General features: G+C 42.5%; 1 protein-coding gene across 28 annotated transcripts in view; it reads left to right on the top strand.

The window, feature by feature from the left end:
• The first annotated feature begins 13418 nt into the window (after nucleotides 1-13418).
• Nucleotides 13419-13993, top strand: part of LOC130232565 (receptor-type tyrosine-protein phosphatase delta-like) — a 389872-nt gene continuing 389297 nt past the window's right edge. For 9 of the 28 annotated variants that reach the window (XM_056462519.1, XM_056462527.1, XM_056462526.1 and 6 more), the window contains exons 1-2: nucleotides 13419-13637; nucleotides 13716-13745. The gene's annotated coding sequence lies outside the window, so the exon portion shown is untranslated. The remainder of the gene's footprint in view (nucleotides 13638-13715; nucleotides 13746-13993) is intronic. The other 19 variants (XM_056462548.1, XM_056462533.1, XM_056462543.1 and 16 more) reach the window with 3 other exon arrangements.

The raw sequence follows: 13993 nt of genomic DNA, 5'->3' as shown, positions 1-13993 counted from the left end.
GCAAGCGAACAGCACCAAACCGCTGGAGGCTTTTGATCGATCGCTTCTATTACAAACATATGGCTCCTCAGTTCTGATGACGGCGGATCTGAAGAGCCTGCAGTTCTGATCAATCCAGACTCAGCAACACTCAGTTTGATTTGTCAGAACCTGAGAAGAAAACAAAACTTCAGGGGGAAAATTGCTGTGTTCTTCAAGCTGTCGACTTCATCCTAAATAGGCATCAATAGGCATCATATTGCCATCCAGGCGTATGACACTACTGCATTTAGCGGCGATGGAGACAAGATAAACAGATGATGCCGACAGTACCAGTCACATGCGCTGATATCTATTACACTGCTACAAATCTGTTCAGTCTTCCAGGGAACCGTCAGTGTAAAGTTTTCCTGTCAGAAGTGTGCACGTGCTCTCCTTTTATACGGTAGCTTATGTTCTGTTGCTGTTTTTAATGCATATGCAGCATTTATATGCTCTATCATCCCCCGGGGCTTGAGGACCAAACAACGCCACGTCATCAGAAAAGGAAAAAATGGAAATTGTCTTCTGTTACAGTTAGATTTACAGCCTACATATGCAAAATATAGGATTACTTGGAGGATTCCAGCTGATCCCATACTGTAGAATCAGATAAATATTGTATAATCCCCTGCGGCAGAGCAAGACCTGCTGCTATATTTGAAGACTTCATTGACCAATGCACAGGTTCACATAACCCTGCCATTATACCATTATCCATTAGGCAGAGTCTAAAAGGTGTTTAGAGGAACAGGAATGGTGTATACACTCACTCTTCATATTTGCCTGCTGATTTAATCTTTTCAGCAGTTAGACATTTGTCCTGAATTTACCCGAATCTGACAGAGAGAGGAGCTTTAGCACAGCTTCTGAAAATACTGCACCAAACCACTGCCATGCTAAAACACAACCACCATCTGACTCTCAACAATATGTTTTATAATACAGTTTTTAGCTGTCTTTGTGTTATTTTTGGCGTTTCCTGTGAGTGTGTGTGGTTTTAGCCCCCATCTGTGCTCCAGGCTGCAGCAGACAGGTGGAGGGTTACAGATTTACCTGAAGGCTCCTCAGAGGAAACACACTGCAAAGAAGCGCAGCAGAGGAAATGCATTGCATCAGTCTGTCCAAACTCTCAAATAAAGCTCAGAAACCCAGAGCTGAATGACAGATAATGAGGCGTGTAGGTGTTGCAGGAAACTTGGATAAACAGGAGGAATGCAGAGAGCTCAGATTCTTCACCAACAAAAAAAAAATAAGCGTCACAGGAGGTGAAGTGAGGCAACAAGGGGGTCATGGGGCAAAATATGGAGTACAATCAGGAGGGTAAAGGTAACAAATGGGCACAACAGGGGTCAAATGTCACAAAGAAAGGTCACAAAGTTAGATGGTATGACATGAAGGGATGTGGCGAGATCAGTGCAACGTATAATCCTAGGAGGTACAGTGTTGGGTCAAAGGTTGGTGTCACAATGCAAAGGCCAGGAAGGTCATAAAAATGTGTCACATGGCAGGGGTCAAAGGTCAAGAGAAGGGCACCACAGAACAAAAGATTGGGTCACAGTGTGAAAGGTGTGGCAAGAAGATTAAGATGAATCCCAGAGGTTAAGAGCAAGGTCAAAGGTTAGGGTCACACTGCACACTAGCATAGTGTGTGGTCAATGGTCAATTGATGGTGTTAAAGGGCAAAGGTAGAAGTCTAGGCTCATGTAAGAACAGAAAGGGACCACAGAACAAAGGTCAAACCCAAAAAATTAGGTCACAATGTGAAGGGGGAGTAAGGGCATAGGTTAGGTCACACAGCAAACGCATTTATCAAATGAAGGGGTGATGGGATCACCATCTCAAATCTGCATTACATCAAGGTCACATGAAGGTCACAGTGTGAAGGTCAAGTGCATTGTAAACCCTGCCTCACAAAGGCCAGGAGGGGTCACAGGACAAAAGCATGAGTCAAAGGTCAAACCGAGGCTTAACAAAATGAAGATGGGGTCATGGTGTAAAGAGTGAAAGGTCAACGGTGCATCTAAAGAGGTCAAGTGTAAGGTCAAAGGTTAGGTCAAAAAGCAAACATGGTGATCACAAGTCAAATGATGGGGTTACTGGGCAAAAGGTAATGGTCAAAGGTAAATGGGGGACTAACGCAAGACAGGGAAGAGTGAAAGATCATAAAAGTGAAAGATGGGTAACGGATGAAGAGGTGATGAGGTCAACTCAAAGGTCAAAGTGTGACCATAGAAGGTCAAAGGTCAGACTGAGGCTTCACAGAGCAAAATATATGCTCATTTGTTAGGGAAGAGGTTTGAGTGTGAAATAATGTGTGGCAGAGCAAAAGTAATGAGAAGTGAAACACAGAGTCAGTTGGACAAACCGGAGAGCAATCCCACGGCCATAAACGTCAACTAAAACTGTGTTCAAACCCTCACTGTTAGCATTTAACAGTGAATAAAGCAAATGAGCGGCAGCTGAGATGATCATCGTCAGAGATGTTTATACTGTTGTTCAGCCGTGACGCAGCAGAAATAGAGGTTTTCTGAAACTGACACTGCCTGATGTTGATGAATATTTTGAACAGAAATTCCTTGTAACATGGACAAGATCTCTCTTTCATCACATCACAGTGTTGTAGATCTGTCCCACTGTGATGTGCCAGGCTGTTAGATGGTAACCAGGTTAGTCAATGAATTGCCAGCAGATTTAAGGATTGTCAAACACAATGCAGCTCAGGGTTTGTTTCTACATTTGTTTCTTTGCGTTGTTTGAAATGTGTCAGGTACAGATGTTGTCAAAGTCTCCGTTCACTTTGCTCCTGCAGTCCTCCACTGATGCTTTGTCAAGTGTTTCCTCATGTCAACACACAGAATGCATAATACTTCTCTCTTTTTAAAGTGAGTGATGGCCAAATATGCTAACTCGGATGGTATTTCATCCCCTCAGCTTCTGCAGGTATTGGGAATCGACCTTGCAGTCTTTAGGTTTCATGTCTGAATCTCTAACCATTAGGCCACACAGCATCTCCTATACATGCCATTTCCACAGCAAAGAAGATGAAGAGATGCACACGCGTATTCAGCCCAGCAGCACCAGCACACTTTAATATAATCAATCTCAGTAACTCTGTAGCTCACAGGTCGAGCGTGGCGCAGCTAACAGGATTATTTCTGTTAGATACACATGCGCTCACCTAGTTTACACACAGACCATAACAGTACCACTTTCTAAAGCATCCTCTGTGAAAGAAACATCTTCCAAGGTTTGTATTTTCAGGCCCCCAACTTTTCCTTTTCAGCCGACAACAGTGTTGTGTAAATGACCACAACACACACACACACACACACACACACACACACACACAGACACACACACACACACACACACACACACACACACACACACACACACACACACACACACACACACACACACACACTCTCTTACATAACAATGCCCTGAAACTGTTGGAATGGTTGAAAACCAGCCTGGACTTGCGGATGCAGGGATGCAGTGGTGTTTGTGCTCCTGAATCCTAAGCACGGGCAGAACCTGTGTTTGACCCTGTGTGAGTCTGAAGGAATAAATCCTGTTAGCTGCGCCACACTTGACCTGAGTTACAGAAAGCACAGCGGGATTGATCGTGTTAATGTGTGCCGGTGCTGCCGTGCTGAAATATTCATCTGCTTTCCTTCATTTATTTCCTTTGCTGTGGAAATTGCTGTGGTGTTTTGCCATCTTCACTGAATTAATTGCGCTTCACGCTCTGCAGTTTGGACTTTCGAGTTGGATTCGGAGATGAGCTTATGTTCTCTTTCTTCTGTTTTTTTGCACTTTGTGAATAGGGACTATTTTTGTTGACTGTGATGTTGGCAGATCTATTCTCTGTTTCCCTGGTGTAACCAGCCTACGGTTCTCCTCGGGAACATCGAGTGGCAGAACTCTGGAGTCGTGCACTCAACACTTCATATTCAAGAGAAAACACAGCCATCTCTCGCTTAATTGTTTCAACATTTCACTTGCTAATCATTGTGAAAAAGAAATGCTCTAACATATGTTGAAGAAGAGCTGAACTGAAGAGCGAGAGGTGCTGTGTTACATTGTTCATTATGTCTGATCAGTCAGTTCACCTTTCAGGAGTTCACTCTCAGCTGATGATTGATTATAAGCGTGTTTGGCATGCTGTCCCGGGAGAGAACCCTGAGCTCATCAGATCCTCCAGCCCGGGGCTCCCTCCCGTTAGCAGGGTGAGAGGGGAGTTTGAGCTCAGGTAGATCTGGAGAACTCCCCTGCTGTAGTAGCTGATGAACAGACAGTGATCGCTCTTAAGAGATAACTACTGACTAGGAGCATGTCTGTAGTGCTGATTTGGATTAGTCAATTAGTTTAAGTTGCATGTTTTTGGACGGTGGGAGGAAACTGGGGAACCCGGGGGAAACCCACGTGAGCACGGGGAGAACGTGTAAACTCCTCACAGAAACATTAGCTGGCTTGGTAAGGACTAGAACCAGTGACGTTCTTCCTGTGAGGCGACAGTGCTAACCACTGGGCCACCGTGCCACCCATCTAGGAAAGGAGGAGGAGTAGGGGTGGAAATGGGGATTCTTCAAAACCAAGATGGCTGTGATATGGCACTGAGGGTATTAATAGTGGCTGAGGAATCGTCTGATAGGTGAATCATAAACTGGATAATGCAGGACCGGCCGCAAGCAATCATAACCACATGATCCTCTCGACATCAGTCTGTAAATAAACTACACAAAGATTAAAATCCTGTCAGTGATTACTCTCCCTCCTGTCGCTCCAATCTTCAGACACAAATGATGATGTTGTAGATGAAATGTGATCCCTTGATTTGACCAAGGGAGCGAGTCCGCTTCATACACCATGTCCTCTCCTATATATCCCAGAATGCAATGTGATCATGATGTCACAACAGTGTAGTTCTCAAGTGATCAAGGGTTTAGTGCATATCTTGCATACACTTGCATAACATAAACAATGACACACATCCTAGTGAACAAGATGAAGGGGAAGTTGGTGAGTGAAGGGTATAAATGAGCCTGAGACCAGCGGCAGTGTAAGCGGCTGCAGCTTTGGCAGTGCTCAGTTTAACTTCAGCTAGTAGTTTCCTTCAAACTTTAAGTCCTCTCTTTACACCAGAATCTCTCTCTGGAGTTTGGTGCAGGGGAATCTTTGAAGCACAAACTAGTGCCTGAAGCTCTTTCTCAACAAGTGATCCCTGAATAAAACTGCTTAACCTTGAGATTGTTGATTGTGAAACTCAGGAGGCCAAACAATCTATTTTATGATCTTTTACAGACGTGAAGTTAGCTCAAAACACAGTTCGGGACATGTCTACATCGACAACACTGACTTTCATGATTTTGACATTTTCAACGCGACCGTCTCCCACACAGAGGACATTCTCCCAATCAAAACAAACTCAACTCAAACTCGGCTGCAGACTCGGTGCAGTGCAATCTGAGCTGCATGCAGTGCTTTTTAAAGTGCTCACCCCTAACAGCGACGTCACTAGCTCCATTGAGTGCATTGTGTCTGACATTGCATCTCTGATAGATGCAATCTCAGCTTGCATCATAAATGCTGCATCCAGAAACTATTGAGAGAGACTAAACCTACATATCCCCGCACAAACAGGCCAATATCCAACATTTAAGCAGACCACGGTTACGCAATCACTAAACATTTCTCCAATACATCAGATCCCCCATCAGAGAGGAAAACCCGAACAACCTTCAGATGTTTATTTACTGCATGAGTGTGTGTTAATTATTTATCTGCCAGCGATTGCTGCTTCCATCAGGCCTCCTTCAGTATGTCTGTCTGCCAGAAATGCACATGTTGTGTAAAGCGGATCATCGGGTCAGGACGCGCCGGGCCTCGCAGCGCAGAGAAGCAGCGTAACGGCGGCTCAAAGAGCGCAGAATCAGCCCCAGAATATCAATGTTGAGTTAGAAGCGCTCCGCATGTGAAGCCTCCACAATTAAGAGTCTGTGGAAGCCGCTAGAATCCTGATGGCGCTTCAGAGCGCAGGTGTTTATTCAGTATTCACAGAGCGCCGCCGCACAAACACAGACTTCAGAGCATTAAGTCATTAGAGATTTTAATTGGCGAGCGACTAATGGTTGCGAGACAAACTTCACAGAGCGTCATTTAACAATGTGGTTATTTTCAGGCGCAGAGATGGCGGCGGAGCCAGATCAGGTGTTTGTTGGCGACGGCGTTTCCTCAGGGAGAGAAACTTTCAGTGAAGTCAAGCAAAGTGTTTTCCTCACCAATCGACATTAGATTAAGAGTTGACATCGGAGTTTAATAAACAGAGCTCCAGGGCATTCACTGGCCTCTCGTTTAATGTTAGACTTTCTTCCTCAACATCTCTGACGTCCCCTGAGCACAGACTTCAGCGTTAACCGAAAATAAAGCCTGATTAGATGTGTTGACAGTGCTTATCGGCTTACTCTCCATTTAAGAGGTCGCCACAGCGGAATGAACTGCCAACTATTCCAGAATATGTTTTACGCAGCGGATGCCCCTCCAGTAATGGGAAACACTCATTCACACACACTCATACACTACGGCCAGTTTAGTTGATCAGTTCCCCTTTAGCACATGTGTTTGGACTGTGGGGGAAACCGGAGCACCTGGAGGAAACCCACACCAACACGGGGAGAACATGCAAACTCCACACAGAAACACACACTGACCCAGCCGGGACTCGAACCAGAGACCTTCTTGCTAAGAGGTGACAGCGCTACCCACTGCGCCACCCCGGCGCACTACTTGCAGACAACATAATATTAATAAACCCAGGAAATATGCAAATTATTCAGCTAAACAGTTGAGTTTTACCAGTTCTGAATACATTTAGCTGGTTTCCGGGTCTGAAGGGAGCATTTTCAGTTTAGCTTAGCTTAGCATAAATCACTGAATCAGATTAGACCATTAGCATTCCACTTTAAAAAGTTCTTATATTTAAAGCTTGACTCCTCTGTCGTTACAGCATGTACTGAGACTGATGTAAAATAATAAAGTTGTAGCTGCTTCTTACCCAGGGCTGCGGTTTATGCTAATTAGGGAGAGATGGGCACTAGTGGGCGGGGCTTTCCCACTCTGATGACGTACAAATGTACAAAGGGAGACTGTCAATCAAAGTGTTTCTACATCAAGTCTGACTATACAAACACAGTTCATTCATCTGTACCGTGTGGTTAATATGGGTTATTAATGGTGGATCCCTGGTTAATCCCGCCCTTATAACAGTAAACACCAATCAGAGAACAGATGCTGATGAGGGGGAGGGAAAGTTTATTTGACTCAAGACATGAATTTGAGCAAAATTAATATGCATCACGTGTAGCATGGTGGCTCAGTGATCAGCACTGTGGCCTCACAGCAAGAAGGTCGCTGGTTCGAGTCCCGGCTGGGTCAGTTGGTGTTTCTGTGTGGAAATAAGTGTGTGTTTATGAGTGTGAGTGTGTGTGAATGAGTGTGTATGGGTGTTTCCCAGTACTGGGTTGTGGCTGGAAGGGGATCCACTGTGTAAAACACATTCTGGAATAGTTGACTAAACCGAAGGAAAATGAATGAATAAATGAATTAATGAATGACTGAATGAATGAATGAATAAATAAATGAATGAATGAATGACTGAATGAATAAAAGAATGAATGAATAAATGAATGAATGAATGAATAAATGAATGACTGAATGACTGAATGAATAAAAGAATGAATGAATAATGAATGAATGAATAAATGACAAAATGAACAAATGAATGAATGAATGAATGAATGAATAAATCAATTAATAAATAAATAAATAAATGAATGAATGAATGAATGAATGAATAAATGAAAGAATGAATGAATAAATGTATGAATGAATGAATAAATGAATGAATGAATAAATGAATCAATGAATAAATGAATGTATGAATGAATGAATGAATAAATGAATGAATAAATGAATGAATGAATAAATGAATGAATGAATAAATGAATGAATGAATGAATAAATGAATGAATGAATGAATAAATTAATAAATGAATAAATGAATGAATAAATGAATGAATAAATGAATGAATAAATGAATGAATAAATGAATAAATGAATGAATGAATAAACAAATGAATGAATGAATGAAGAAATAAATAAATGAATGAATGAAAGAATAAATGAGTAAATGAATGAATAAATGAATGAATGAATAAACGAATGAATAAATGAATGAATTAATGAATGAATGAATAAATAAATGAATGAATGAATAAATGAATGAATGAATGAATAAATGAATGAATGAATGAATGAATAAATGAATAAATAAATGAATAAATGAATGAATGAATGAATGAATGAATAAATGAATGAATGAATGAATGAATGAATGAATGAATGAATGAATAAATGAATGAATGAATAAATGAATGAATGAATGAATAAATGAATAAATGAATGAATAAATGAATGAATAAATGAATGAATGAATGAATGAATGAATGAATAAATAAATAAATGAATGAATGAATGAATGAGTAATTGAATGAATGAATGAATGAGTAAATGAATGAATGAATGAATGAATAAATGAATGAATGAATGAATGAATGAATGAATGAATGAGTAAATGAATAAATGAATAAATGAATGAATGAATAAATGAATAAATGAATGAATGAATAAATGAATGAATGAATAAATGAATAAATGAATAAATGAATGAATGAATGAATGAGTGAATAAATGAATAAATGAATGAATGAATAAATGAATGAATGCATGAATAAATGAATGAATGAATGAATAAATGAAGAAATGAATGAATGAATGACTGACTGAATGAATGAATAAATGATTAAATGAATGAATAAATGAAGAAATGAATAAATGAATGAATAAATGAATGAATGCATGAATAAATGAATGAATGAATGAATGAATAAATGAAGAAATGAATGAATGAATGACTGACTGAATGAATGAATAAATGATTAAATGAATAAATAAATGACTGAATGAATGAGTGACTGAATGAATACTATACACCAGTATATCATTGCTTTATTTTGAAGACTGTAATACTCATGCCCTCTTCAGGTGTTTGATAGTGACTGGCGAGTGTCTGACAGTAACGCTGGAGTCTGGTATTGTAAAGACCCTCATGCAGATCTCTGTGTGTGTTTAACTGTATTCTAATATGAGGTTTCTCCGGCCGGCTGCTGAAGAGGGTTCATGTCAGCGTCCTCCTGCTGTGTGTTTAAAGCAGCCGATGTCCCGCAGTCCCGCATTATTAAGGATGAAATATGGCTGAGTGCGAGCCTGATTCGGGGTGTGAGTGTGCTGTTTCTGTTTCTGTTTCTGTGTGTGTGTGTGTGTGTGTGTGTGTGTGTGTGTGTGTGTGTGTGCAGGTTGGCTGAGTGTGAGCCTGATTCGGGGTGTGAGTGTGCTGTTTCTGTTTCTGTGTGTGTGTGTGTGTGTGTGTGTGTGTGTGTGTGTGTGTGTGTGTGTGTGTGCAGGTTGGCTGAGTGTGAGCCTGATTCGGGGTGTGAGTGTGCTGTTTCTGTGTGTGTGTGTGTGTGTGTGTGTGTGTGTGTGTGTGTGTGTGCAGGTTGGCTGAGTGTGAGCCTGATTCGGGGTGTGAGTGTGCTGTTTCTGTGTGTGTGTGTGTGTGTGTGTGTGTGTTTGCTCCTCTTTAACATGATCAGCTCACATCAGACCAGTTGTGATTTTCCCGCCAGTAATAACTCCACAGCAGAGCAGAGGAAACCAGCAGAGCTTATTAGATTCCAGAAGATGAAGACGAGCTGCTTCCCTGACCCAGATTCAGCACGCAGTCAGGAGATACCAGCTGATCATAGAGTTCTGGAGCTGAGAGGATGAAGATGATGATGATGATGGTAAAGATGATGAAGATGATGGTGAAGATGATGATGATGATGATCCTCATCACACTGGATCAGGCCATTGATTCTGTGTGTGTCAGGAGTTTCCTCTCAATTAAAGCTCACATTCAAGCACAAGCCATTAACAGCCTGTGTGTGTGTGTGTGTGTGTGAGAGAGAGAGAGAGAGAGAGAGAGAGAGAAAGAGAGAGAGTCACCTGCTGAAGACTCTCTCTCTCTCTCTCTCTCTCCTGCAGGTGTGAGGGTGAAACTGCTTTTTCATTCTTTTCTATTTTTGCCGCTGCTGAATCTCCATCTGTGAGACACACACACACACACACACACACACACACACACACACACACACACACACACACACACACACACACACACACACACACACACACTGCGTAACCACAGACTGTAATGATGCACATCTACTGTACATGAACACAAAACCACAGTAAGCCTGTTCAGCTGGAGCTGCTGATGAACACACTCAGGTCCTGCTCTGCTGGAGACCCTCGTTATTAATATTAAACACAGCAGATGATCATCATCATCATCATCATCATCATCATCATCATCATCATCATCCTCATCATCATCATCATCATCATCATCATCATCATCATGACAGCACATCACAGCTAACGTTTACATTTAAAACACACCAATAACTGATGACAGGCACATTTAATAAGGTCCAGCTTCAGTATTTAATGGGTTTAGTCAAATGCACACGGCCAAAATGACCTGGACCTATTGCTGTGTGTGTGTGTGTGTGTGTGTGTGTGTGTGTGTGTGTGTGTGTGTGTGTGTGTGTTGGGATATTGGGGGTCAGGAGTGGCTGGAGTTTCTGAAAGGTTTGGGAATCTCTTGTCTAGAAAATACTTCGAGAGTTGAGAGTTTGAGGAGAGTAGAGTATGAATAAGAGTAGAAACCAGACGAGTGTGTGAGATTAGTTTGTTCTGCAGTGGATCTGATGTGTGGCCACTATCTGTTATTAACACTTTAGAAAAACAGAGCAGAACTTAACATGAACAGCTGATCAGATGAAGACATAATCAATCAATGAAGGCATAATCAATCAATGAAGGCATAATCAATCAATGAAGGCATAATCAATCAATCAGTCAATATGAGGTTGTAGTTAGATCAGATACGGTTGGGGATGGAAGTTAAGCTTCATATTATTTATTAAATTTCCTATAAATTGTGTTTTATTAAGGTCTACCCCCACCCCGACCGTCACAGTACTGTAAATATATTGATTATTGATATACAGCGTCACTAAAGTTATGCTGTCTTGATCTGCAGCTGTATCCCTTCTAGAGCTGTTGAACCCTCCTGTTGACTCACAGGGCAGACATGATGACCCAGGCAGCAGTTTAACAGCAGAAAACAACAGAGCAGTGTTTTTCTCTTGAAGTCTGGTGAGTTTTCCTAAAATAACCCCGACATGAGCACTACAAAACCTCAGTCATTTTCTATTCTCACATTTACATGAAGGCTGAGCACATTAGGGTACCACGGTGGTCCTGAAGGTCCATTCTGAGCCATTTTAAAGCCATTTATACACACACACACACACACACACACACACACACACACACACACACACACACTGGGCCAGGGGAGACTGTAAGATGTCCAGCAGGTCAGTTTGAGTCCCATAACACCCAGGTGGACACAACAGACAACTTTAACAGGCGACACACACACACACACACACCACAGCGGATGCGCACGCTCTCTTTCATTCACACACACACACACACACACACACACACCACGGCGGATGCGCTCACACACACACACACACACACACACACACAGGATTCGCACACTGCTCCTACCTTTACTTGTAAATGAAGTGTTGACGTGGCTGGAGTTGCTCTGGACTGATCGTGGTATCTTCTGAATGAAGCCCTTTAGCTCCTCCATCGCTCATCCATGATTACTTCCTGTTGGTTTTGATTGAGTCCAGTGTTTACTGTTTGAGCTGAGATATATTACATCCGTCATTTCTGCAGTCAGTCAGAGCACAACAAAACAACAGAGTTCTTCAACTGTAGGTAGAAGAAGAGCAACCACTGAATACCCGCGAGCGCCCTCTTCAGTACAGCAGAGCTACTGCCTGCCTCACCTCATGCCTGTGCACTGTTCACAAAATTAAAGTTTTCTGTTTTAAGCAAATGATGAAAGTTAATGGTTAATGATGATATATAAATTCATATTGGAAGCCTATATGAATGAAGCATGTCACATCTAATGAGATATGGTAAACAGCAGCAGCAACAGCAGTAGTGCATTAGAGCATTTGTTTGTTGATTGCAGCATTTCTGTTTCTTACCATTAAAGCTAGCAGTGTCTGCTTGAGCTCGGATCTTCACTGAATCACGCCACTAGAACATTTTGAACCCGCTAAAAGGATTTGATTTGACTGTATTGATGTATTTACTGGTTTTACAGCAGCATGGCACTGGTGTCCCTCTGCAATCTCTCCAAGAACTCTCTTCTGTGTCTTATTTGACCTGCTATAACCCGGCAGCACCCTCTGTATACAAGCAATCACAGGCATTTGTACAGATGAACTTGAAATATAACTACAACAACAGTAGCATTCGGCATAATGAGTGAAATATAACGCTCTCTCTCTTTTCTCTTATTAATTCTTATTTAAGTGAACAAACACCACCCGGCCGCTGGTATTTTGCTGACCTGTTGTTCTGTGCTGAGCCAGTAGGTGACGCTGTTGCTTCTATTTCAGGCTCTGCTAAACAGGATCTGCCAATCCTGAAATTCGGTATTGGGATCACAGTGATCCAACCCAGTGTCATAAATTAAGCTAGATCAGTTAATCCTGGATAGCAAAACATGGGATTTCCAGATCTGGACCCGTTTGATCCTGATTAAATTTATTAAAAGCTTGGCCCAGGGGGCTGCGCTGTAATCTGACTGAGGCAGAGCTCTGTGCTGCCTCACCTCGCTGCCTATACTGATATTGAACAGGAGATACTCAAAATACAGCCATGTAGAGCATGATGAAGACGGAAATCACTTGAATCAGTTCCCACTGATGGGATGCAGCTGGAAGGGCATCTGCTGTGTAAAACATGGGATGGAATAGTTGTCGGTTCATTCCGCTGTGGCGACCCCTGATAAATAAAGGGACTGAGCTGAAGGAGAATGAATGAATGAATGATTGAATCATACTAAGTGTTTGCATTTACAGCGCACAGCATCAGATCTCCTGGACATGTTCTTCTGAAGGTAAATGTGTGTGTGTGTGTGTGTGTGTGTGTGTGTGTGTGTGTGTGTGTGTATGTGTGTGTTCATTAAATGGTGTCAGATGAAGGAAATCTGGAGATCTGATGAAGAGTAAAACATCCTAATTCAGCAGCTCAGAGGGATCGAGGCGCGTTCTCAGGCCACCCAGCGGCGCGCGGGGGAACTGCACACACACACACACACACACACACACACACACACACGCTCACTCAGAGTCAGGTGTCTGCTCTCCGCGCGCGTGTTTCTCTGTGTGCTCGCGGGCGTCGGACGCGCGGACGCTGTCAGTGTGTGTGTGTGTGTGTGTGAGCGGCAGTGTGTGGAATAAGAGTCTTCATCATCCTCATCATCCTCATCCTCGCGCTGTTTCTGGCGGGAGAAACAGAAAGATATAAAACCGTCCTCCGGATCCCCGAGACCCTCTGAAGGCTTTTGGGTGAGTCTTCCTCTTCCTCTTCCTCTTCCTCTCTGTTTTCCTCTTCCTCTTCTGACGGTGTGTCTCTGTGTGTTTCAGTCAGCGCCGTGTCAATCTTCTGCGTTTGGAGTAAGTACACACACTTTAATCACTGTCAGAGAGAGTGTGTGTGTGATCGGGACATGTGTGCGCAAACTCTGTGTGTGCGTGTGTGTGTGTGACATGAGCTCGGGCTGCTGGTTGTCGCTTCTCCAGGGGTGTGTATAAATGTGTGTGTGTGTGTGTGTGTGTGTGTGTGTGTGTGTGTGTGTGTGTGTGAGAGAGAGAGAGAGAACCGGACATGTGTGCAGAAAGTGTGTTTGTGTGTGTGTGTGTGT

This window comes from Danio aesculapii, chromosome 7 (genome assembly GCF_903798145.1).
Source record: "Danio aesculapii chromosome 7, fDanAes4.1, whole genome shotgun sequence".
Classification (NCBI taxonomy): Eukaryota; Metazoa; Chordata; class Actinopteri; order Cypriniformes; family Danionidae; genus Danio; species Danio aesculapii.
This window is presented reverse-complemented; position numbering and strand designations above follow the sequence as displayed.